The 26101-nt window shown below is 51.1% G+C and overlaps 1 protein-coding gene across 5 annotated transcripts in view; it reads right to left on the reverse strand.

The window, feature by feature from the left end:
- Window positions 1-21005, reverse strand: part of SUSD6 (sushi domain containing 6) — a 94721-nt gene extending 73716 nt beyond the window's left edge. For 3 of the 5 annotated variants that reach the window (XM_064143474.1, XM_064143434.1, XM_064143443.1), the window contains exons 1-2: window positions 20833-21005; window positions 10286-10364 (exon numbers count right to left, since the gene is read on the reverse strand). The gene's annotated coding sequence lies outside the window, so the exon portion shown is untranslated. Of the gene's footprint in view, window positions 1-10285; window positions 10365-19923; window positions 19983-20652 lie in introns of those variants that run through there. The other 2 variants (XM_064143463.1, XM_064143453.1) reach the window with 2 other exon arrangements.
- Window positions 21006-26101: the final 5096 nt, after the last annotated feature.

Raw genomic sequence — 26101 nt, forward strand, 5'->3', positions numbered from 1 at the left:
TGGACATGGAGCCATTGGCAGCCACTCTTTGGGTGCAGCCATCAAGCCAGTCCACTATGTATCTATCCTCCCTTACTCAACTGGAACAGCAACTCAAGAGTACACAAGAGGACAACCAACCACACTCAGAGTGAGAGCATAGAAAACAACCCCTTGTGCAAAAACACCTCCTGGCTCACCAAAAAACTGCTCTGGGATACAGAGTGATGCAGATTTGCCAAGAAATCCTATTCGCTATCAAAAGCAAACAAAACTACCACAAAGAAGGTAGGGTGGAACATTCTGTTCTATGCTGAAGAACAAAGTACAGAGGCCAAAAGTAACAGCAAGACAGAAGGAACTATTCAGCTGAGTACAGCGACCCAGACGGCAGGATTCAATCAGCACCTATAAACACACAGATGCATCAGACCCAGCACCCCAGCAACAGTTCACATACTCCCCACCTCACTTGTAAATGTACATTTAGAAACTCAGGGCATTCATCTGATACACTGGAGCTGAACATTAGCAAGCCAAATTCGAGCAAGACAGAAGGAAGACAAAGAGAATGTGCAACAAAGCAAAACAGCAAGAGAGGAACATCTGCTGCTTTTACCAGTGCTACCATATGGCCAGTGCCTGGGGTACAGAGAGGGAGTTCATTCACATTTCAAATGAGAAGGTCACTCCTTACAGGATAAGAGGAGAAATGCCTCTTCCCCTTTCCCTCTTTCAACTTCATTATCCCCAGTCCAGACCTGGCTTTAAGAGCCAGCACTGCCAGTATCGTGGTCCAGTCAGCTCGGAATGCTTTGCATGACAGGACAGCAGGATGAGGATGGGAACACTCCTGCAGGAGTTTTGGTTAGCCCGACCAGGAGCCTGGTTTAGCCACAGCTCAGTCAGAGCTGCAATGCTGCCAGGCCAGTTCTGTCACCAGCAGCTTAGTCACACTGCAGAACTGGGACACACTTCACAGAATGGTTTAGGTTGGAAGGCACCTCAAAGCTCAGCCAGTTCCAACTCCCTGCCATAGGCAGGGGCACCTCTCACTAGTACCGATCACTCAAGGCCTCATCCAACCTGGCCTTGAACATCTCCAGGGAGGGAACATCTGCAGCATCCCTGGGCAACCTGTGCCAGTGTCTCACCACCCTCACTGCAAACAACTTCTTCCTAACATCCAGGTTAAATCTCCCCTCTGCCAGTTTAAACCCATTCCTCCACATCCTGCCATTACAAGACTTTGCCAATAGTCCCTCCCCAGCCTTCTTGTAACTCCTTTCAGATACTGGAAGGCCACTCTAAGGTCTCCTCAAAGCCTTCTCTTCTCTAGGCTGCAGAGACCCAACTCTCTCAGGCTGTCCTCATGCTCAGAGAGCTGCAGCAGCTCTGTTATCTTTGTGGCCTCCTCTGGACTGGCTCCAACAGTTCCATGTCCTTCTTGTGCTGGAGGCTCCAGAACTACACACAGAACTCCAGGCAGGGTCTGAGGAGAGCAGAGCCAAGGGGCAGAATCCCCTCCCTTGCCCTGCTGCCCACACTGCTCTTGCTGCAGCCCAGCACAGGGTTGCTGTCTGGGCTGCACTCACACTGCAGGCTCATGTTGAGCTTTTCACCAGCCCAGACCCCCATGTGCTTTCCCTCAGGGCTGCTCTCAGCCATTCCCCACCCAGCCTGGAGTTGTGCTTGGGATTGCACTGACCCAGGTGCAGGACCTTACATCTGGTCTTGTTGAATGTCATGAGGTTGGCCTGAGCCCACTTCTCCAGCCTGTCCAGGTCCCTCTGAATGGATCCCTGCCCTCTAGCAAGTGAACTGTGCCACACAGCTTGGCAGCAGCAAACACAATTAGCACAGCAAAGCTTGACTGTTACCGTGAAGCTACCTTCAAATCGTGGAAGTACTGACCAGAATTGCAACCAACAGATTTGTTGTCTTGGATGCTCTGAACTGTCTTTATTCATGAAATGTGAGGCCAGACACGCGGCAGCAATGCTTTACAGTGCACTGCAGAATGTGAGCACAGGAGCTGAGAAGGCAGTGCTTCAGCTACCCTACCTAGGCTGCCATGAAAAGAAGTGATCATACAGGAGGGATAATCTTAATGCATGGATCAATAAGGTGTTTTCTATTTGAGCAGCTGTAAGTGGTTATCACCTAGTGAAAGTCTTGTGCAAGGCAGTAAGACCCCGGTAATAGCCACGTCTCTCAACAGCTGTCAAGACACAGCACACAAGTTAATTCACCCTTTGTTACAGCCCCTCAGTCCAAACAAGACCTTGCCGTGTTTGCAGGTTCCTCATTCCTCCCAAACCTGAACCCACACATCCTCTATCAAGCTCAAGTATTCACTCTGCCAGTTGAGTTTCCATTGCAAAAGAGACAGCAAAAAGGATTAGAAGGATTTTGGAGCAATGCTGAGCAGCCTAAGTCAAAAAGAGAACTTAGTACAACAGCCTACTGCAAGAGTCGAGCACCAGGAGTAGACAAAATGGCAAATCAATGGTTTAGGTTGGAAGGGACCTCAAAGCTCAGTCAGTTCCAGCCCCCTGCCATGGGCAGGGACACCTCCCACTAGAACAGGGCTCAAGGCCTCATCCAACCTGGTCCTGAACACCTCCAGGGAGGTTGTGGAACACAGAATCACCCAATGTGATCTTAGGATGGAGAACTGTGACTACCTGAATATTTGGTCCCACTTGATCTAAGTGCCTTGAAGTAGTCACTGCTCAGAAGGCATTCCAGAAACCTCAGGGTAAGAGGTTAATTTTTCTGCACACCAAGTATTTCAGCTGTCCTGTTCCCTCCTGGGGAGGAAATGCTTTTATTAGATGAAAATGGAGATAGCTTAGCACTCAAATTCATCTTGTCCCAAAGTAGAGCCCTGTACACCCCCAGACTTGGCCATTTGATAGGTCTCAAGCTGAAACCACAGGACAAAGTATCCTGAGCTTCTATTCAGAAGAGATTTAAACAAATCTTCCTTTGCGGTACAGCCACCACTGCATGTTTGCATTCTAGATACGCTGAGTGATTTAAAAACCATCACAGGAAACTGCACCTCCACAGCCTGCAGCTTCACCAGGGGCACAGCACTCCAGAGGACACCCCTGTCTCAGGCAGCTGCAGTGGAGACCTCTCTCCTAGGGAGAGTGGCTGAGAGCAGCCAGGCAGAGAGGGACTTGGGGGTGCTGGTAGAGAGGAGCTGAAGATGAGGCAGCAGTGTGCCCAGGTGGGCAGCAGAGCCAGTGGCATCCTGGCCTGGCTCAGGAGCAGTGTGGCCAGCAGGACAAGGGAGGTTCTTCTGCTCCTGGGCTCAGCACTGCTCAGGCCACACCTTGAGTGCTGTGTGCAGTTCTGGGCATCTCAATTCAAGAGAGACGCTGAGGTGCTGGAAGGTGTCCAGAGAAGGGCAGCAAGGCTGGGGAGGAGCCTGGAGCACAGCCCTGTGAGGAGAGGCTGAGGGAGCTGGGGGTGTGCAGCCTGCAGAAGAGGAGGCTCAGGACAGACCTCATTGCTGGCTGCAGCTCCCTAAAAGGAGGCTGTAGCCAGGTGGGGTTGGGCTCTTCTGCCAGGCACTCAGCAACAGAACAAGGGGACACAGTCTCAAGTTGTGCCAGGGCAGGTCTAGGCTGGATGTTAGGAGGAAGTTGTTGGCAGAGAGAGTGATTGGCATTGGAATGGGCTGCCCAGGGAGGTGGTGGAGTCACCGTGCCTGGAGGTGTTGAAGCGAAGCCTGGCTGGGGCACTTAGTGCCATGGTCTGGTTGCTTGGCTAGGGCTGGGTGCTAGGTTGGGCTGGATGAGCTTGGGGGTCTCTTCATGTTTGAGACACCTTCCAGCACCTCAACATCTCTCTTGAATTGAGGAGCCCATAACTGGACACGGCACTCATGGTGTGGCCTGAGCAGTGCGGAGCCCAGGGGCAGAAGAACCTCCCTTGTCCTGCTGACCACACTGCTCCTGAGACAGCCCAGGATGCCATTGGCTCTGCTGCCCACCTGGGCACACTGCTGCCTCATCTTCAGCTATTCCCTACCAGCACCCCCAGGTCCCTCTCTGCCTGGCTGCTCTCAGCCACTCTGTCCCCAGCCTGTAGTGCTGCTTGGGGTTGTTGTGGCCCAAGTGTAGAACCCTGCAGTTTCCTTGTTCAGTCTCATCCCCTTGGCCTCTGCCCACCCATCCAGCCTGGCCAGGTCCCTCTGCAGGGCTCTCCTACCCTTCAGTAGCTCCACACCTGCTCCTAGCTTGGTGTCATCTGCAAACTTATTGATGCTGGACTCAATCCCCTGTTCCTGATCGTCAATAAAGATGTTGAACAGGACTGTGCCCAGCACTGATCCCTTGGGCACACCACCAGTGCCAGCTGCCAGCTGGATGTGGCACCATTCATCACCACTCTCTGGGCCCAGCCCTCCAGCCAGTTTTTGACCCATATCAGAGTAAATCTGTCCAAGCCATGAGCTGCCAGTTGTGCCAGGAGCTTGTTGTGGCAGATGATGTCAAAGGCTTTGCTGCAGTCCAGGCAGACTCCATCCACAGCCTGATGCATATGCATCCAAGCATGGTTGCAGACAATCCTTGCAGAATTGGAGATGTGTGAGAAGATGTGCATTTTTTCTCCTCTGAGATGCTTGGTGGCAGGCAACCACGTTGGCTAGAGTGAGCTGTTGTTTTGTAGCCCTGCTGCAGCGTGCATTTAATTGCTGTGTAACTGATTCCTGCTGTCTCAAGAGTACATTGATTTTTCTTTTTCTGTGCCAACTGCTTAACAGGCTTCCAGCACATAAGGGAATTTTGCACCCTCTTCCTACTTAAAGTAGTGCTTGGAGTTATTGAGAGAGATTATTTAGCTTAGGCAATACATCACTGTCTTGAGGGCACTTGCATATCCTGAATTCTGTGAAGATATCACTGCTCAGAAGTTCAGGGCAATGCTTTCTCTCCTTCCAGCACCCCAAGTCATTTAATCTCCTGAAGTGGTGAGTTTGATAGGGTGGATGCAGTAAAAAGTGCAGTGTTGGTTTGTTGAATCATATAATGTCAGGGGCTGGAAGGGGCCTCAAAAGCTCATCTGGTCCAGCCCCACTTCCAGAGCAGGATCATCCAGAGCAGGTCACACAGGAATGCATCCAGATGGTTCTTGAACATCTCCAGAGAGGGAGACTCCACAACCCCCCGGGCAGCCTTCTCCAGTGCTCTGTCACCCTCACAGGGAAAGAATTCCTCCTCAAGTTCATGTGGAACGACCTCTGCCTCAGCTTCCACCCATTGCCCCTTGTGCTGTCACTGGGTATCTCCCGGCAGAGCCTGGTTTCATGTGAACATGAGGAGGAATTTCTTCCCTGTGAGGGTGCCAGAGCCCTGGAACAGGCTGCCCAGAGGGGTTGTGGAGTCTCCCTCTCCGCAGATATTCAAGAGCTTCCTGATTGTGTTCCTGCGTGATCTGCTCTGGGTGCTCCTGCTCTGGACTGAATGAACTTTGGAGGATGAACTTTGGACTGCACACAGTCCTCCAGGCAGGGTCTCAGGAGAGCAGTTCTGGAGCCCCGAGCACAAGAAGGACTTGGAACTGTTGGAGCCAGTCCAGAGGAGGGCCATGAAGATGCTCAGAGTGCTGGGGCAACCTCTCTGATGAGGACAGGCTGAGAGAATTTGGGCTCTGCAGCCTGGAGAAGAGAAGGCTTTGAAGAGACCTTGGAGTGGCCTTCCAGTATCTGAAGGGAGCTTACAGGAGGACTGGGGAGGGACTATTGACAATGTCTTGCAATGACAGGATGAGGAGGAATGGGTTTAAAGTGGCAGACAACAGACTGAAACTGGATGTTAGGAAGAAGTTCTTTGTAGTGAGGGTGGTGAGACACTGGCACAGGCTGCCCAGGGAGGTTGTGGAGCACAGAAGCACAGAATGTGATTGAAGATCAAAGATTACATTGGGTGATTCTGTACTCCACAACCTTCCTGGAGGTGTTAAAGGCTAGGCTGGATGAGGCCTTAAATGACCTGTTCTAGTGGGAGGTGTCCCTGCCTATGGCAGGGGGTTGGAACTGGCTGAGCTTTGAGGTCCCTTACAACCAAAACCAGTCTATGTTTCTGTAAGTCTTGCACTTGGCTGTATCTCCTAAGTAATCCTCTGTAACTCCAGATGACCTTTCCTGATGACTTCTAGAACAAGACCAACCAGAGTAGCCAAAGCAGGGAAGCAAAAGCTCACCAAGTAGGAATGATGTGGTTTGACTTCCAAAAACACTGACAGTGTCCAGTGTCACAGGGCGTGTGACATGTGGCTGCCGCACACCTGGCGCTGTGGCCCGTGACTCAGTTGTGTTGTGGTGTTCCAGCGTGTGGCTGCATGGCTGCCAAGCTTCTGACTGCTGGTGTAGGGTTGTGCCAGCCACACCTGGCACATGAGGAGGTGGTGACCTCGTATCTGTATGGGGCATAGGTGGCCACAGAGCCTGAATGCTTATGTAGAGTGCAGAGCGGGGTGGCAAGTGTCAGCATTGCTGTAGCCAGACAAGGAAGTCTGTGTTCATATTGTCATTTGGTCTCAGGTAGGTGCCAGACTGGGGAAAACAGAGCTCCCACCTGGCCTGGAAAGGAAAAATGGAATCTTAGTGCAGAAGTGTTGCATTTGGGTGGGAAATGTTAAGGTGGAAAGAATCATAGAATCAGCCAGGTTGGAAGAGACCTCCAACAACATCCAGGCCAACCTAGCACCCAGCCCTAGCCAATCAACCAGACCATGGCACTGAGTGCCCCAGCCAGGCTTCGCTTCAACACCTCCAGCCATGGCGACTCCACCACCTCCCTGGGCAGCCCATTCCAATGCCAATCACTCTCTCTGACAACAACTTCCTCCTAACATCCAGCCTAGAACTCCCCTGCCACAACTTGAGACTGTGTCCCCTTCTTCTGTTGCTGCTTGCCTGGCAGAAGAGCCCAACCCCACCTGGCTACAGCTTCCCTTCAGGTAGCTGTACATAGCAATGAGGCCTGCCCTGAGCCTCCTCTTCTGCAGGCTGCACACCCCCAGCTCCCTCAGCCTCTCCTCACAGGGCTGTGCTCCAGGCCCCTCACCAGCTTCACTGCCTGTCTCTGGACACGTTCCAGTATCTTCAGAATAATTGTTTCAAACCGTAAAAGATGAGCAGGCTATGGGACAAAAAGCGACAGAATGTGACTAACGCAGCACAGGACAGTCATTTGCAGGAAATGCCCTGCATACACTAATGCAGAGGAAAGGAAAGATAAAGCAAACAACACAGATGCCTTCCAGTTGTTATTTTCTCCCAGGCACTCAGGGGACACAGTCCCAAGTTGTGCTAGGGGAGGTCTAGGTTGGATATTAGGAGGAAGTTGTTGCCAGAGAGAGTGATTGGCATTGGAATGGGCTGCCCAGGGAGGTGGTGGAGTTGCTATTCCGGGAGGTGTTGACGCCAAGCCTGGCTGGGGCACTCAGTGCCATGGTCTGGTTGCTTGGCTAGGGCTGGGTGCTAGGTTGGACTGGCTGAGCTTGGAGGTCTCTTCCAAGCTGGCTGATTCTATGATTTTCAGGACAAAAAAGCAACCACTACTCTAAAAATGAGCATTTACTGGGATTTAACACCCGTTGGGTTAGCAGTGCTAAGAAAAGGCAGTTATGCCTAGCCCACATAAAATGTGTTTCATTGCATCTGTTACTGACATCTCTTCAAGACACGGTCAACAGAACCAACCCTAAGCAAGTGCCATTAGGAAGTGCTGATCAGCTTCCTGCAGCTAATGCTCTAACATAGGTCTGCATCAAGGAGCCACTCTGGACTGTCCACATCTGTGCACACTCACTACCAAAAAGCACTTAGAATGGTTGGAAGGGACATCAAAGATCTTCCAATTTAAACCCCCCACCATAGGCAGAGACACCTCCCACTTGTACAATCTTGTCATCCAACCTTGTCCTGAACAAGGTCATCCAACCTGGTCTTGAACACCTCCAAGGTGGTTGTGGAGCACAGAAGTACAGAATGTGATCTTGGATCACATTCTGTGCTCTGCAACCTCCCTGGGCAACCTGTGCCAGTGTCTCACCACCTCCACTGCAAACAACTAATTCCTAACATCCACTTCAAATCCCCTGTCTGCCAGTTTAAATCCATTCCTCCTTGTCCTGCCACTACAAGATCTTGTAAATAATCCCTCCCCAGCCCTCCTGTAAGCCCCCTTCAGATACTGAAATCAGTCTCGGATGGGCATCTTCCGATGGAGCCTTTCTTCCTCTGCTCCAACACCATCCTGCATGCTTTTTTGAGCTTACCTTACCTAAACATTATGTTTACATAGCCCAAAACTGTGCAGATTGCTAAGATAGCAGTTTTTTAGGGCACTGTAAGCTTTTCCAGTTCTGCACCAGGAAAGAGTATTCTCTGTCAAAATTAAGCAGTCTCACAGTGTTGAGCTGCTGTGTGAAGCCCAGCTGTGTGCAGGCACTCAATCTCTGCCTTCTAGGCATGACCTTTCACTTGTCTAAATCCCTCCTGTGCCTCTACTCTGTACTGATACTAAAAGAGGGCCTCAAATCACTCTGCAGAGAACAGTCCCTAACAGAAAGACAGCAAGTCTCTTACAAATTCCCCAGAAGGCCAGCTCAGCCAGACTCAGCAGAGATTATCCGCAGGGGATTGCCAACATCTATCCACAGACAACTCACTATCACAAACCAAACAGCTTTTAGAGGCAGAATGATGAGCTTATCAGCCTTGTACTTCCAAGGAAAGGCTAAAAAGGCTAACTCAGTACACTTCCTTAGCCCTGCAGAGGGACCTGGCCAGGCTGGATGGGTGGGCAGAGGCCAAAGGGATGAGACTGAACAAGGCCAAGTGCAGAGTTCTACACTTGGGCCACAACAACCCCAAGCAGCACTACAGGCTGGGGACAGAGTGGCTGAGAGCAGCCAGGCAGAGAAGGACCTGGGGGTGCTGGTAGAGAATAGCTGAAGATGAAGCAGCAGTGTGCCCAGGTGGGCAGCAGAGCCAATGGCATCCTGGGCTGGCTCAGGAGCAGTGTGGCCAGCAGGAAAAGGGAGGTTCTTCTGCCCCTGTGCTCAGCACTGCTCAGGTCACACCATGAGTGCCGTGTCCAGTTCTGGGCTCCTCAATTCAAGAGAGATGTTGAGGTACTGGAAGGTGTCTCAAACATGAAGAGACCTCCAAGCTCATCCAGCCTAACCTAGCACCCAGCCCTAGCCAATCAACCACACCATGGCCCTGTGTGCCCCATCCAGGCTTCACTTCAACACCTCCAGCCACGGCAACTCCACCACCTCCCTGGGCAGCCCATTCCAATGCCAATCACTCTCTCTGACAACAACTTCCTCCTAACATCCAGACTAGACCTCCCCTGGCACAGCTTGAGACTGTGTCCCCTTGTTCTGTTGCTGAGTGCCTGGCAGAAGAGACCAACACCACCTGGCTACAGCCTCCCTTCAGGGAGTTGTAGAGAGCAATGAGTTCTGCCCTGAGCCTCTTCTTCTGCAGGCTGCATACCCCCAGCTCCCTCAGCCTCTCCTCACAGGGCTGTGCTCCAGGCTCCTCACCAGCTTCGTTGCCCTTCTCTGGACTGGGGAGCCCAAAACTGAACACACTACTTAAGATGGGGTGAGAACTCAAGGGGAAGGAGAACCTCCCTTGATCTGCTAGACATACTCTGCTTAATACACTCCAGGATCCCACTAGCCTTCTTGGCCACAAGGGCACATTGCTGTGCCATGGGTAACTTGTTAGCCACCAGCACTCCCAGGTCCCTCTCCACAGGGCTGCTCTCCAGCAGATCACCTCCCAGCCTGTACTGCTGCAGTTCATTATTCCTCCCCAGGTGCAGGACACTGCACTTGTCCTTGTTGAACCTCATCTGGTTCCTCTGTGGCCAGCTCTCAGTCTGTCCAGGTCTCTGGATGGCCACACAGCCTTCAGCTGTATCAGCCAAGCCTCCCAGCTTGGTGTCATCAGCAAACCTGCTGAGCAGACTATGTCTGTCTGTGCCCTCATCAATGTCACTGATGAAGATGTTGAACAGCACCAGACCCAGCATTGATCCCTGGGGAACTCCACTGGTTACAGCTCTGCAGCTGGCCCTGGCACCATTGATTAGTACTCTTTGAACTCTCGTCTTGAAACCAGTAATACTAACAGCAACTGGCTGTCTTCCTGCAGAAGAACATGGAAGGTACCACATTCTGACTTCAGCCTACAAAGGAGTCATGGCAGAAAATGCAGGTTTCAAAAGTAGAGTGAGGAGAAGACTGGCATCAGCTTTTCTCTTACCGGACACGCTAGCATACAACGGCTGTCAAGTCAGTGTGATTAAAGAGATGATTCAGTGAGGACAGGTTGATCCACACACCTAGGAATACACAAAGAAAGTATTAGTTGTGAGTTCAGAAGGGCTAAGAATCAAAAAAGCTTCAGGGCTGAGGAACAGAAGCAGCTCTGTTATGTTTGGGACGCAGGCTCAGAGCTATGCTTCAGGTACAGAGCGTAGATGCAAAACTCACAGGTTCATAGAATGGTTTGGGTTGGAAGGAACCCTGAAGATCATCTAGTTCCAACCCCTTTGCCACTGGCAGGGACACCTTCCACTAGACCAGGCTGCACAGCTCAAACCTGGACTTGAGATATATTGCACAAGTTATACAGAAACAAAGAACCGACAAACCTACCCTCATATATTCCATTTAAAAATCTCAAGTAGAAGTTTCAGCAGAGAAGAGTTACTGAAAACGTTTTTCAGTAGCATCAAAGTTTTGGGGTGCTTTGGGCTTTATCTGTTTGATTCTTCTTCTTTAAGGAGATAGAAACTTAGAAGGTACCTGAAATACAGAGATTAGAATTGCACCAAGTCCAACCATCAGATGACATGCCTGATGAGGAGAGGCTGAGGGACCTGGGGCTGCTTAGTCTGGAGAAGAGAAGACTGAGAGGGGATTTAATCAATGTTTATAAACATCTGACGGCTGCCAGGAGCGGGGAACAGGCTCTGCTCACTGCTCCCTGGGATAGGACAAGGAGCAATGGGTGTAAGTTGCAGCAAAAGAGGTTCCAGCTCAACACAAGGGGGAACTTCTTTCCTGTAAGGGTCTCAGAGCACTGGCACAGGCTGCCCAGAGAGGTTGAGAAGTCTCCTTCTCTGGAGCCTTTCAAGGCCTGTCTGGATGTGTTCCTCTGTGATCTGTGCTAGATTGTGTGGTCCTGCTCTGGCAGGGGGGTTGGACTCTATCTCCTTTGGTCCCTTCCAACCCCTAATATCCTGTGAGCCTGCAATACACACTTACAAATAACAACATGGTGATCACCAATACTGCATACATCCAAAGCATAGGAGAAAGGATATTTCTGCAGTGCCAACGAAAGCATAACTATGCTCTATCGCCTCTTATCCCCAACACACACCCTTCTTATTCAGCAGCAACAACAAAAATGCCAAAACACAAATAGGAAAGACGGTTAACACTCTTCAGAAGGTAACCCTCTCCACTTCAGAAAACAAGAGCAACCCAGAACTGAGCAAACTGGTCGCCCAAAAGTGAAAGTAAAAAGCTGTGCAGCTGAAAGGAGTTTTTGTCCAGCCTGCTTAAGGACCTGCTTGGTTGTTAAACATTCCATTGTCACATCTAAATGTCAGCACAAGTGTGCAAGCTCTGCAAGACAGCAAACCAGAAACAGGACTTGAGATGGAGGTTCTCACAGCTAATCAAATGAAAAGCAAACCTAGAAACTCCTCCTCATGTCTCTTACTCACCTTAATCACAAGCTCACCAAAAGACAAAACCCCGATCCTGCTCCCCCTCATCCCCATGGTGCAGCTTTTAATGGATCTCTGCTAGCAGGCTTCTATGGTTTAGTCTCTGCCAACATAGCCAGGGCCAGGCTTGCAATGAGCCCCCAGCACATTCTGTTGAACAGAACCAACCTGCAGCATTTCAGGATCAGCAAGCTCTCTGCAATAAGGTTTCAGTTTCACACAGAGGTACTACTGGGCTTTCCTAAAGAGAAAAGAGGAGCCTCTCTCCTGAAGCAAGCAGTGCAGCCTTTTAGGACTTTCAGAAGCAGTGAGGGGCCCTCAAAGGAGCTGTGTTTAAAGCTTTCAGGAAGACCCCACATATGGTCACTAGGTTGCCAGTGGCATATGCAGCAGCAGATGGAGAAGTGAAGCCTTCCATACCCTCTGAGCAACACTCAGCAATTCTGATGCTTCCCCTGAAAAGCAGAGCTGTCAATCACCCTTCCAGGCTGGTATTCTGGCAGAGAAAGGATGCTCTTCAGGCTATGTACCAATGCTGAAGGAGAACCCATGCAGACTGTTTCAGGGGCAGTGTCTCTCTTACCTTTCAAGTGCAATATATCCCCTCACAGCAGAGAATAGAGTACTACTAAGTTTTCTCCACTGCACATCAGCTCTCTTTTGCTTTTTGGCTCATTGGAGAGCAACGATATCCAGTATGCATCTTCATGTTCCCCCTACCCCTCATTTAAAGGATTAAAAGCACCTTGATAGGTCTAACTTCAACAAGACCAAGTGCAAGGTCCTGCATCTGGGTCTGGGCAATCCCAAGCACAAATGCAGGCTGGGCAGTGATTGGCTGGAGAGCAGCCCTGAGGAGAGGGACTTGGGGGTGCTGCTGGTGGAGCAGAAGCTCAACAGGAGCCAGCAATGCTCACTTGCAGCCCAGAAATCCAACCAGAGCCTGGGCTGCAGCAGCAGAAGTGTGAACAGCAGGGCCAAGGAGGTGATTCTCCCCCTCTGCTGTGCTCTGCTGAGACCCCACCTGCAGTACTGCATCCAGTCTGAAGCCCCCATGACAAGAGGGATGTGGAGATGCTGAAGCATGTCCAGGAGCCAGGAGGATGCTCAGAGGGCTGCAGCAGCACTGCTGTGAGCACAGACTGAAAGAGTTGGGGCTGTGCAGGCTGGAGCAGAGGAGGCTCCCAGGTGACCTTCTTGTGGCCTTCCAGGATCTGAAGGGGGCTACAAAATATCTGGGGAGGGGCTTTTGAGGCTGTCAGGGAGTGACAGGACTGGGGGCAGTGGAGCAAAGCTGGAGGTGGGGAGATTCAGACTGGATGTGAGGAGGGAGCTGTTGAGCATGAGAGTGGTGAGAGGCTGGAATGGGTTTCCCAGGGAGGTGGTTGAGGCCCCATGCCCGGAGGTATTTAAGGCCAGGCTGGCTGAGGCTGTGTGCAGCTTGCTCTAGGGTAGGGTGTCCCTGGGCATGGCAGGGAGGTTGGAACTAGGTGGTCCTTGTGGTCCCTTCCACCCCTGACTGATTCTATTTGTGAGAGTGATGGGCACAAATAGGCTCCAACATCCAAGGGGGATTCAGCAAATCCCACAAAATAATGGCATTAGGATGAGCTGATTCATTATCTGTTGCTTGAAGATTTTCCAGCATTTACTTAGCAAGAAGAAAAAAAGACAAATCAAACATCTTAAGCAGGTCTGACATTCAAGCATTTCACTCATCTATACATTCAAAACTACATGTACAAACTGTAGCTCCTTCTAAAGGAAGCTGCCCTTGGTAGCTACTGCTGCAAATCAAGTTGTAAATTCAGCTGCTGAAGAATGTATGCTTTTATGTAGCCTAAGACTATATATATATAGCCTAAAACTATCACTCTCGAGCTCAGTTACAGAAACTGGGGGTTTGGGGTTAGGCATTGGAGAGGTTTGTTTGGTTTGAGTTTCTTTAGTTTGTTGTTGGGTTGTTTTAAGTAAGAGAGATGCAACAATAGGATTCCCCTCCTGAAACTTAGACTCCCTTAAAAGCCCTGCAGAAAGAGACCAAACACCTCAGCCTTAAGTTCTTATCTACAATGCCAAACAAAATGCAGACTTGGTCTTGATCAGAGACTCTTTCAATTCCCACTCATTTCATTATAAAGCCCCATTAAATCAATGGAGGGAAAATCCAGGAAGGGAAGCAAACCACAGCAACATTTCATTACAAAGCAGGAAGAAAGGGAACTTAAAGAGAATGTAAACAAATTCTTCAAAGTCCTCAGAATTGTTCTGAAGCTTTTATACTACCAACAGAGACAAGGAGAAACTGGTTCATATCTGAGCATGGAGTTAAGATGGTGCACATTGCATCCTAGCAAAGCTCAAATGTCTGTGAGGAATCACAGAATCACAGAAATGTGCAGGTTGGCAAAGCCCCTCAGGGTCACCATAGAATCAAGCCAGGTTGGAAGAGACCTCCAAGCTCATCCAGCCTAACCTAGCACCCAGCCCTAGCCAAGCAACCAGACCATGGCACTAAGTGCCCCAGCCAGGCTTCGCTTCAACACCTCCAGCCACGGCGACTCCACCACCTCCCTGGGCAGCCCATTCCAATGCCAATCACTCTCCCTGACAACAACTTCCTCCTAACATCCAGCCTAGACCTCCCCTGGCACAGCTTGAGACTGTGTCCCCTTCTTCTGTTGATGGGTGCCTGGCAGAAGAGACCAACCCCACCTGGCTATAACCTCCCTCCAAGGAGTTGTAGAGAGCAATGAGGTCTGCCCTGAGCCTCCTCTTCTGCAGGCTGCACACCCCCAGCTCCCTCAGCTTCTCCTCACAGGGCTGTGCTCCAGGCTCCTCACCTCACCAGCTTCATCGCCCTGTAAACACCATCCAGCACCTCAACATCTCTCTGCAATTGAGGAGCCCATAACTGGATACAGCACTCAAGGGGTGGCCTGAGCAGTGCTGAGTACAGGGGCAGGATAACCTCCCTTTTCCTGCTGGCCACACTGCTCCTGAGCCAGCCCAGGATGCCATTGGCTCTGCTGCCCACCTGGGCACACTGCTGCCTCATCTTCAGCTACTCTCTATCAGTTCCCCCAGGTAACCCTGCTCTACAAGATTCACCTTAAACCATATCCCTAAGCACCACATCCACCACCCTTAAACACATCCAGGGTGGGTGATTCCATCACCTCCCTGGGCCAACTCATTTCAGTGCCTGACCACTCTTGCTGTGAAATACTTTTTCCTAGTGCCCACTCACTCCTATGGCAAGTGAGTTCATGCTGCTGGACTGGAGCCATTCCAGTCTACAGCATCAAGAAGATGCAGTGTTTCATTCTCCTCATCGCAGTGCTTCCAGAAGCCAGCTTCCCTTTACCCACCTCTAGCAGCTCCAGAAGTTGTACTTTAACCTTGCCTGCAAAGTACAGCTCCGGAGGTGATGACCAACTCATTCCACTTCACACTCACACAGGAGTCAAACTGACCGCTGGGTGAGCTGGCTGCCAGGACAGCAGTTCCCTTCAGAGAATCACCACAGCAGACATGAGACACAAAGAGAATCACCAGAGCTGACATGAGCCACATCACCCCTTTTTGAGTGGAGAAGGTTCTCAAGTGTACACACTGCTTCTGGAACCTGCTGACATTCAGCATGGGTAGAGGAAGTCAGAAGCTTGGGGCAGGGCACAGCCAAAGCACAAAGACTGAGGTAGGAGGTTTATACCTTTAATTCCTGTCATAGAATGGTTTCGTTTGGAAGGGATCTCAAAGCTCATCCAGCACCAACCCCCACCATAGGCAGGGACACCTCCCACTAGAACAGGTCACTCGAGGCCTCATCCAACTTGGCCTTGAACACCTCCAGGGAGGGAGGACCCACAACCTCCCTGGGCAGCCTGTGCCAGTGTCTCACCACCTCACTGTAAATAACTTCTTCCTAACATCCAGTTTCAATCTCTCCTCTGCAACTTTAAACCCATTCCTCCTCGTCCTGCCATTACAAGACCTTGTCAATAGTCCTTCCCCAGCCCTCCTGGAGCCCCCTTCAGATACTGCAAGGCCACTCCAAGGTCTCCTGGAAGCCCCAACTTCTCCAGAGAAGCCTGTCCTCAGAGCAGAGGTGCTCCTGCCCTCTGAACATCTTGGTGGCCTCCTCTGGACTCACTCCAACAGTTCCATGTCCTTCATGCGTTGTGGGCTCCAGAACTGCACACAGGCCTCCAGGTGGGGTCTGAGGAGAGCAGAGCCAAGGGGCAGAGTCCCCTCCCTTGCCCTGCTGCCCACACTGCTCTTGCTGCAGCCCAGCACATGGTTGCTCTCTAGGCTGCACTCACACTGCAGGCTCATGTTGAGCTCTTCACCAACCCAGACCCCCAGGGCCTTTTCTCTCAGCCATTCTCCACCCAGCCTGAAGTTGTGCTTGGGATTGCACCCACCCAGACGCAGGACCTGTCATGGTCCTGCAGCTCTTTGACAGAATGAGCTTCCCCAATGAACTGCCTTGAATTATAACACACAGACGTTAGTTTATAACAGATAAATAAGCAAGCAAAAACCAGGCAGGGCTTCCAATAGCTTCTTACTAGCATCACTAGGCTGAGCCTGAAAATACTCTGCCTGCCATCTGCCTCACAAAGCAAGTGGTGCAAGAGCACCAAGCTTCCCAGGAGAGAGCACTAGCTGCCACTGCTCAGGAGCCAGACACACAGCTTACAACTGGCTGCTGGAAACATTCCTCTCTACATACAGAAACTCACTGCTTCAAATCTACAGGAAGCATTCCCACTGCTTAAACTTAACATCAGTTTGTGCAGCTGCTGAAAGGAGGGTGAAGGAAAACACTGTGTGCGTAACCACAGAAGCACTAAGCTGGATGAACTACACAGAAGGGCTTGCAAAGACTTGAGAGTGAGTGCTTGATCCAACTCATCTACCTGTCCCCAGCTACTGCTTTCTGTGCTAGGAGTTACATCATTACATCTGAAGCAATTCCATTTGTGTCCAGAATAGCGCCACAACAGAGATCAAACATGCATGATGACATTTCTAAAGACATGATGCTTCTCATGACAGCTGCTAAAACATCATTACACACTACCTGGCTTCTGGGAAGAGAAATCTTCTGTAGCCAATACCACACCATAAGCAAGCACCTTTGCTACATATGGGTTAAGTTATAGAGTCATAGAATGGTTTAGGTTGGAAAGGGCCTCAAAGCTCAGCCAGTTCCAACTCCCTGCCATAGGCAGGGACACCTCCTTCTAGAACAAATTGCTCAAGGCCTCAACCAACCTGGCCTTGAACACCTCCAGGGAGGTTGGGTATCAGAGAAGCACAGAATGTGATCAAAGATCACACTGCCTCCCTGGGCAACCTGTGCCAGTGTCTCACCACCCCCACTGCAAAGAGCTTCTTCCTAACACCCAGTTTCAGTCTCCCCACTGCCACTTTAAACCCATTCCTCCTCCTCCTGCCATTACAGACCTTGCCAATAGTCCCTCCCCACTTCTCTGTTTCCCTGTTCTGGGAAAGGCCTTTGTGTTTCTATTTACATACCGCTAAAGTAGAACTCAACCCCTGCTGCCTCTGCCCTTCTGTCCCCAGTCCTTGAGGCAAGAGGGCCCAGCCCTGCCAGTCAAAGATCACATCTCTCCCAGCTAAGCCTGATGAGCTGGGATCAGCTGGCAAGAGCAGCCAACAAGTGGCTTAGAGGGCAAGGGAGCTATGGGAGTGCGTACCAGACAGAGTGCACTACAGGATGCAGACTAGGAAATGCTGAAGCTTCCAAGCTACTGACCTTTCAGGCAGCTATCAGCAGGTAATGGCTTCTTCAGGAGGATTTCAGGTCAGCAAGAGGAGATGGAACTTTCAAAAGGGCAAAAGACGACAGCAGTGGCCTGACACAGACTCTGGGAGCGGGCACAAACCATCCTGGGCTGACAGAAGTCAGCAGCTTCCATCTGCTTTCTCATGAAAGCAGAACAAGGAAGAGATGTATTTGGGTGGCGTAGTAGTGGGTGGCTGTGGTATGAGCAAGCACGCCGATAAAAAGCAGAAGTGATGCAACACGAACAGCCACGGCAACCCACATCTGCAGCTAGGAGGTTACACAGTTGCAGAGCTGAAGTTAAGACCACTGCAGACTGCTCCAAGAGATGAAACAATTCTCCAGGTGGGAATAAAACAGCTGAAAACAGTCGTGATCACAGGACAGAAACAGCCCCATCAGCATCGCTACACTGCAGGCAAGTCACACGTCCAGTGACTTCAGGAACCATTACTTGCTGACTCCCCAGGCAGCTTTGTGAGCTCCAGCAGCCATTTCAGTCCACCTTCACACACGGCACTAAATATAAACTCTGCTGATAACAGTCTGGAAACTGTTTCAGCAGAGACATGGCGCACGGAACAACTCAAGGACACTGGGCTCTCCTCAAAGACCACAGGTGGCCAATTTGCACCACCAGCAGAGCAGAGGTGACAGCACCAAAATCCCTGCTACAGTAACACTGTGGCTGGAAAATTTCCGCCTCAAGAAGACTACTTTCCCAAACCCCCATTCCACTGAAGCTGCTGCAGTATGGGGGAAGAAAAAATAGGCAAGCTTTAAAGGAGGAACATGGGGGCATCTGGATTTTGACAGGGCCTTGTCTAAGAGGAGGTTATGGCTGCCTTGGCATGTGACCCTCTGCTCTACAACGAGGTGAAACACCGAAAGTGATAACAACCATCTTCGACTGTTAAAGCTAATTAGATTAGCTTGCAGATCTTGCAGGCACATTTCCTTCATTGCAGCAGCCTCCTGGAGAAACATACCTTGCTACTTTTGGACAGTACTTTTTTCTCTCGTGGTCCATGAAACTCTGATTTATACAAGAGGATAAACCAATTTAAGAGAGCAGATGGCGCTTCAAGCAAGGAAACAACAGCTATTTTCTGCTCTGTGCTCTGCTTAAGGGATGTGGACCTGAAAAACTGAGCAAGTTATAAAGAAGCAAAAGGGTGACCTGTGGCCACTGCCACAAGTGGCCACCAGATTACAACACTAGACAGAAGTATTCCTTCTGCACAGAAATATATATATTAAAAAAAAGAGTAACCATTATAATTAAGGATGGCATGGCACAAAAAGAAAAGCAGACAGATTTGCAAAGAGATTCACGACAGACACCTGAAGAGAAGGTGGTGGATGAAATCCATGATACACTGCAGACACAAAAGCATTGATCCTCGGAGCACTGACATTTGCTATGCAAATTCTCTCTCTCGGCTTAGGCGTTTTGCCTCCCTTTGATGTACGCAGACAAGTTCAGACTAGATCTGTAGAGCGGGGAGAGTCCCTTTTCCCCACTACCTCAAGCAGTTTTTTTACTAAGCAGCAGTGAAGTGCTCTGAAAATAACTGTATCACTTCTGCTTCTGCTCAGAGGGGAAAGGGAAAAAAAATCCACAGAAATGAGAAATACAGACGCTATTACTAAGGAGAGAGGCAGTATCTCCCCAGCTCTGACACAGGACGCAAGCAGCAGGCTGGTGCCTGACATCCACAGCACAGCCCAAGAGCCGAGTAAGACAAGCTGAACAGTAAAGATACTCTGGAAGAGATCCAGATGTCCTGAGCTCAGTCCTACCGCATGAAAAATTGAGGAGGTTAAAAATCTCCTCTTAAGAACTTTTCTTCCCATTGTTCTGACCACCACTCTCCTGAACAAGCTGCATCGCTCCAGAAACCTCAGGAATTACGGTGACAATAGACTCCTGCCAAGAGAAGCAGCATTACATAATAGCATTTATGGGAACACGTACAAAAAGCCACTAGGAAGTGCAACCAGACAAGTGCAAAATCCTCTCTGCTCATCAGCTCAGTCCACCTCTCAAGCATTTCAGAGAAGACCTCAGGACGTTGTTAATTTCAATGCTTACTTCCTCTCACCTCCTTCCACACAATAGAGAATCCGTTCCCAACAATAACATAAGCCCCCCCGAGAATAAGCCTACTTGAAACTGCAATATTTGCATTAAGCTGTTTAAAAGTACACTACAAAGAAGAAGAAGAAAAAAAAAGGGGGGAGGGGGGGAAGGTGTCATTTATAATAGAATTATGCAAACCACAAGAACTACTTATGATGGCATTTTTTTTCCGTCTCTTACTCCATTTTAGGGATACTGACAACAGTTAACTGCTTTCCAAAAGCCCAGCCTGGCTGGTTTGGAGTTCCAGGCTCTCAAGGGAATTTATGATGGATTTGATGTACGCATGTACGGGCTCAGCCCGAGCACCACACGCATGTAAAAGCGGCTGCTTAGGAAGCTCTGACCTCTAGGCACTGCTAAGGCACTATAAAGAAGTAAGCAAGGATAAAGCCCTAATGAACACCAAGTTTCTCACGTTATGTCATCTACAGCAGTGCCTGCACTGATGAACCTTCATCTCCGAGCCCGCTTTGCCAGTCGCCCATAAACTCTACTGAAAGAAGAGAGCAACGATTCCTTCTCGGCTACCCCTCTCGAGGGTTTTCAATCCTGAAGGTTCATCCGCACCGCAAGGAGCCACCAGCCTGAAGAGAAGCTGCGCAGATCGCAGACCTCAGAGCAAAGCCAGCTCTGTTGTCGTTACCGGCCACATGCCGCCGTGACACGAGGGAGAGGCCGGTACCACAGGTGACATTATGTAACCGACCCGATCGGGAAGCCCGCTGCCTTCCTCCCGGGCGGGGACGTGGCTGCCCTCAGCTCCACGGGAAGCGAACGCCGTCCCCCGGACACGCGTGCAGGGGCCGGCGGCCGGGCAGGACTCTGCCTTTCTCGCTCTGCCTCTACCCGGGGAAACGTCGCCAAGACGTTCCGCCTTCGCCGGCACCCTGCACCCGCCGCCAAGCCCTCCGCCGGCACACACGCACCCGTGGCAAGACAGGCGACACACGCTCCTCCGCGCTCCCGAGGCAGGCCCGGCTCCCGGCCCCGCCGGAGCCAGGCCGCTGTCCCCCCGCCGGGCGCACCGGTCGGGCCCAGGCGGCCCCCTCAGCGGGGCACGCCGCTGGAACGGGCTGCACCACCCTTCCCCCGCGGCAGCGGCTCACCGGGCAGCTCGGCGGCGGGTCGCGGGGCGAGGCCGGCAGCTGGACAGGCAGGCAGGCAGGCAGGCGGGCAGCACGGCGCACTGTGGAGGGGCGGCGGGGCGGCGGTGCCGCAGCAGTGGGGGCTGAAGGTCGGCGGCCGCACGCCCCGGCCGCCCCAGCGTCTCGCCCGCCCAACGCCCCGGCCGCTGCCGCCCGCCAAGCCCCGCCCCGAGGGCCCCGGCCGGCGGCGTGTGGGGCGGGGCGGGCCTTAAAGGAGCCGGGCGGCGGCCTGCGGTGGCGCAGCGCGGCCGCTAGGAGGCGCCGTGGTGCCCCGCCTAACCGTGTGCTGCCGGGGGCTCAGCGGGGCTGGGTTCGCTCACTCCAGCCCCGGGCGAGCGTTCGGCACGGGGAGCTGGCAGCTCCCGTAAAGCGCCGAGAGCCATCGCAACCAGCGTCTGGGGGCAGAAGAGGCTCGGCCATCGGCACGTTGCAGCGAAGACAGCACAGCAGCACGGCAGCTGCTCTTTAATCCTCTCCTTGCTCGGTCTTCGCGGGCCGCCTGCTGGCAGTGCCTGGGGCTCCCCCGCCCGCGGACCCTGCTGGCCGCAGTGCTGTGGAAGCGCCAGGCACATTTGGCTCCATCCTGCTGGGCAGCACCAGCGGAGACAAGGTTATGGGCTGGAAGGTCCAAGGCTCAGCCCATGCTGGAGAACAACACAGTCATGGTAGTTTGGTGTGCACAGGTGTAGGGGGAAGTTCCAAGGAATCAACAGAATGGTTGAGGTTGGAAGAGACCCTAAAGATCATCTAGTTCCAACCCCACCCTGCCGTGCCCAGGAATGCCTTCCACTAGACCAGGTTGGTCTAACAAGGCCAGGTTAGATGAAGTCTTGCACACACCCAAGGAAGCAGCAGCCATGACCTCCCTGGGCAATCTGTTCCACTGTCTCATCACCCTCACTGTAAGGAAGTTCTTGTTAATATCCTGTAGCAGATCGAGAGCTAATGCTCTATTTTGATGTCAGGGTTTGGGTGTTACCTGCCCCCCACGCTTGTGAAAAATCACCCAGCTGGCTGGAAATTAAAGAAAATGAAGCTATATTTACAGCTTAGCACAATATCCAAGCAGGTATTTACAATCTATACAGCTATAGACAGAGACAGAGAAGTTAAAAGTAACACAAAAACACAGCAGTCCTCCCAGAAACCAGAGTCCTCAGGAGGGACTCCCAACCACCCTTCCACCCTCTCCCCATCTCTCTACCTTACTCCAAACTTTGTTTTATGTTCAAGGTGAGTTTGGAGGGCCAGCCAGGGGGGTTAGGAAGCAGAAGGGTTAGTCAGACAGCAGGTTAGAGAGAGAGAAGTGCAGCCCAAAGCCAGAAGAGCAAACTCTGTTACCTACTGTTACCTATATTTGAGTTCTTTTTCTTACCCATCTCAGCAAGCATTTGGTTATAAATTACACATGAGAGAGGAACTTCCTGGACATCCTTTTGACTATAGATTGAATGAGCAGGGCCTTGGTTGTAAAAAGGATAATCATGATAAAAATCTATACCATCCATTGGTTTGCTAGCAGGGATAAACCAGCAATTCATAAACAATTCAACTTTCTTGGCTCTTGTGCTCTGGGCTCTGTCACTGTTCCTTCACCTCTCTGACTCCCCCACACTGTGTACTAACCTTTTACTGATAAGGTGTTGAGATCTTGCTGGTTTTCTATGTGAGGGGGAAGAAGAAGGTGGCATTGGTTCCTACTGGACTTTTCTTTGTCTGCCAGGAGAGGATTGGATTTCTGTGTTAGTTCTAAGTTGTATATAATTGTAAATAGATGTCAATATATTTTTCCACACCTCCCTGGTGTCCTGTCCCTTCATCTTCTATTTGCCCCTCCCAAACAACACTGAAATACCCAATACTGCACATGGGGAATATTTATTTGCTTTCGTTTCTCTTCCTTGGATTAGCACTTATGAATTATTCACATTTTGCTATAAGGAGTGAGCTCTTCTCTCTCTTATGTGAAGCAGGGGAAGCATAGGTAGCTCTCCTGTAAAGGTGGAGGGAAGTTTACTTCCAATGGGATGGTGTAAAGGCCAATGGGATGAGATTGAACAAGGCCAAGTGCAGGGTTCTACACTTGGGCCACAACAACCCCAAGCAGCACTACAGGCTGGGGACAGAGTGGCTGAGAGCAGCCAGGCAGAGAGGGAACTGGGGGTGCTGGTAGGGAATAGCTGAAGATGAGGCAGCAGTGTGCCCAGGTGGGCAGGAGAGCCAATGGCATCCTGGGCTGGCTCAGGAGCAGTGTGGCCAGCAGGACAAGGGAGGTTATTCTGCCCCTGTGCTCAGCACTGCTCAGGCCACACCTTGAGTACTGTGTCCAGTTCTGGGCTCCTCAAGAGAGATGTTGAGGTGCTGGAAGGTGTCCAGAGAAGGGCAGCAAGTCTGGGGAGGGGCCTGAAGCACAGCCCTATGAGGAGAGGCTGAGGGAGCTGGGGGTGTGCAGCCTGCAGAATCATAGTATGGTTTATGTTGGAAGGGACCTCAAAGCTCATCCAGTTCCAACCCCCCACCATAGGCAGGGTGTATCTCCCACTAGAACAGGTTGCTCAAGGCTTCATCCAGCCTGGTCCTGAACACCTCCCTGGGCAACCTGTGCCAGTGTCTCAGCGCCCTCACTGCAAACAACCTTTTCCTAACATCCAGTTTCAATGTCCCCTCTGCCAGTTCAAACCCATTCCTCCTCATCAAGAATTTGTCAATAGTCCCTCCCCAGCCTTCTGGTAGGTTGTAGCCAGGTGGGGTTGGGCTCTTCTCCCAGGCAACCAGTGACAGGACAAGGGGACACAGCCTCAAGCTGTGCCAGGGCAGGTCTAGGCTGGATGTTGGGAGGAAGTTGTTGTCAGAGAGAGTGATTGGCATTGGAATGGGCTGCCCAGGGAGGTGGTGAAGTCACCATGCCTGGAGGTGTTGAAGCCAAGCCTAGATGAGGCACTTAGTGCCATGGTCTGGTTGATTGGCTAGGGTTGGGTGCTAGGTTAGGCTGGATGAGCTTGGAGGTCTCTTCCCAACTGGCTGATTCTATGTTTCTAAGGAATAGAGTGGGTGCTAGAGCTGCACACAAACCCTGCAATCCACACAGCTGCCCTGCCTGGGAAATATTGGATGTGTGCCAATGGCTTCACTCTTGCCCCTTCCATCCTTGGATTTTGCTCTGGTTTGAACTGTTGGTCAGAGCTTTGCTGCTAGGCCTGAAGGAAAAGGTTGGAAAGACCTCTGTAAGAACAGAGAGCTGAGGAGAATGCCAGGTGGCTGTACTTGTTACTTTGCTTATTGTAGAAATGCAGAAATCAGCATTTATGGACTGTTTTATATCACCTGAGTATGGCACAGACATTAACTAATGCCTTTTACATTGGATTTACCATACTGCATCAGAGCACTGATCTGTCTAATCCAACATCCTGCTTACAGCATTAGCCAACAGCTGATGCTTCAGGGGAGGTAAATACCACAAGCTGCCCCCCAAACAGGTATATCTCTCCTCACAGTCCAGTGCTTATCACCTACTGAATCACAGAATAGAATCACAGAATGTCAGGGGCTGGAAGGGACCTCAAAAGCTCATCTGGTCCAGCCCCCCTGCCAGAGCAGGATCACCCAGAGCAATCACACTGGAATGCATCCAGAGGGTTCTTGAACATCTCCAGAGAGGGAGACTCCACAACCCCCCTGGGCAGCCTGTTCCAGAACTCTGGCACCTTCACAGGGAAAAAATTCCTCCTCAGGTTCACATGGAACCTCCTATGCCTCAGCTTCCACCCATTGCCCCTTGTGCTGTCACTGGGCATCACCCAACAGAGCCTGGCTCCTGGCATTCATCCCTTACATATTTAGATAGATGAGGTCACCCCTTAGTGTACTCCTCGCCAAACTTCAAGCCCCATCTGCCTCACAAGGAAGATGTTCAACTTCCTGCATCATTTTTGTGACTGTGTTGGACTCTTTCAAGCAGCTCCCTGTTCCTCTTGAGCTGGGAGGTGCAGAACTGGACAAAATACTTCAGATGAGGCCTCACTGGGGCAGAGCAGAAGGGCAGGAGAACCTCCCTCGACCTACTAACCACAGCCCTTTTAATCCACCCCAGAATGGCACTGGCATTCCTGGCTACCAGAGCACACTGCTGGCTCATGGCCATCCTACCATCCACCAGGACTCCCACACCCTTCTCCCCTTCACTGCTCTCCAGTCCCCAACCTATACTGATACTGATTCTGTTTCTTTAGGGTTCCAGGTTCTGATCATGGAGGGGAAATATTTTCCCTTTGTTACACACATGGATAATGTAAGATCAGGAGCTGTCACCACCAGAGTGCCTCTCTCTCAGGCAAAAATCTTACAGTTTCAACCCAGGTACTTTGGTACAGTTTTCTTGACACTGAACATCAGGTTTTCAGCTTGGACAGGTGTGAAAGGAAATGATTCATCAAAACATTTGAGTAGCAGAAACTTTAAAGCACAAAAGCTACCAAACTTCATCAGAAGGGCAAGGCACATTTTTGTGTGGCCCCATCTGATCAAATGATTGATCTCTGGTGCTTATGGGTGGTGCTTTTCTTCCACTGAAAGAGTATTTCTATCCACATGCTCCTTCCTGGAAGAGAAGTAAATGGGCATTTGGTGGAGATGTGACTCACTGGCACAGGGCTGGGATAAGAGGGCAGCTCATACGTGGGGAGCATTTGGCACCCTGCACTGTGTTTTGCCCCAGAGCCTCTGGCAAACTCGCATCAGTGGGATGCCAGGGGAGGCTGAGCTGGAGAAGCTTTGTTCCACAGCAGTACAAGCACAGCAAGTATATTCTGTTCAGCACACCTTGACAGATCTCTACAGGGACAGTAGCTGCCCTCCAGATCCAGACCTGCTACTTGAGGGTAAAAGCAACATCTTTATAATCCCAGACATGAAATTCTTATCCTCTCCTTCAAACTGCTGAAAGCCCTTCACACGCCCATGGAAACAAATACTGCCCTCACACACACACTTGCCCATCCCTTCCATCCTGTGATGGAATTCATAGGTTATCAGTGTCTGCCCAGGGCCCATGTATCTAACATCACCCCAATTTCAAGTTAATATCATTCCTGAGAGAGAAACCACAGATAAAATTTGATTCCTGATGGCAGTGTCTAGCTGGGAAAGATCTCATGACAGTCAAAGCACTATTGGAGGGAAAAGAAACAGCCTAAGAGATACAGTTACTTCAGGTTGTGACACAACCCAT

Source organism: Pogoniulus pusillus, chromosome 1, assembly GCF_015220805.1.
Source record: "Pogoniulus pusillus isolate bPogPus1 chromosome 1, bPogPus1.pri, whole genome shotgun sequence".
NCBI lineage: Eukaryota > Metazoa > Chordata > Aves > Piciformes > Lybiidae > Pogoniulus > Pogoniulus pusillus.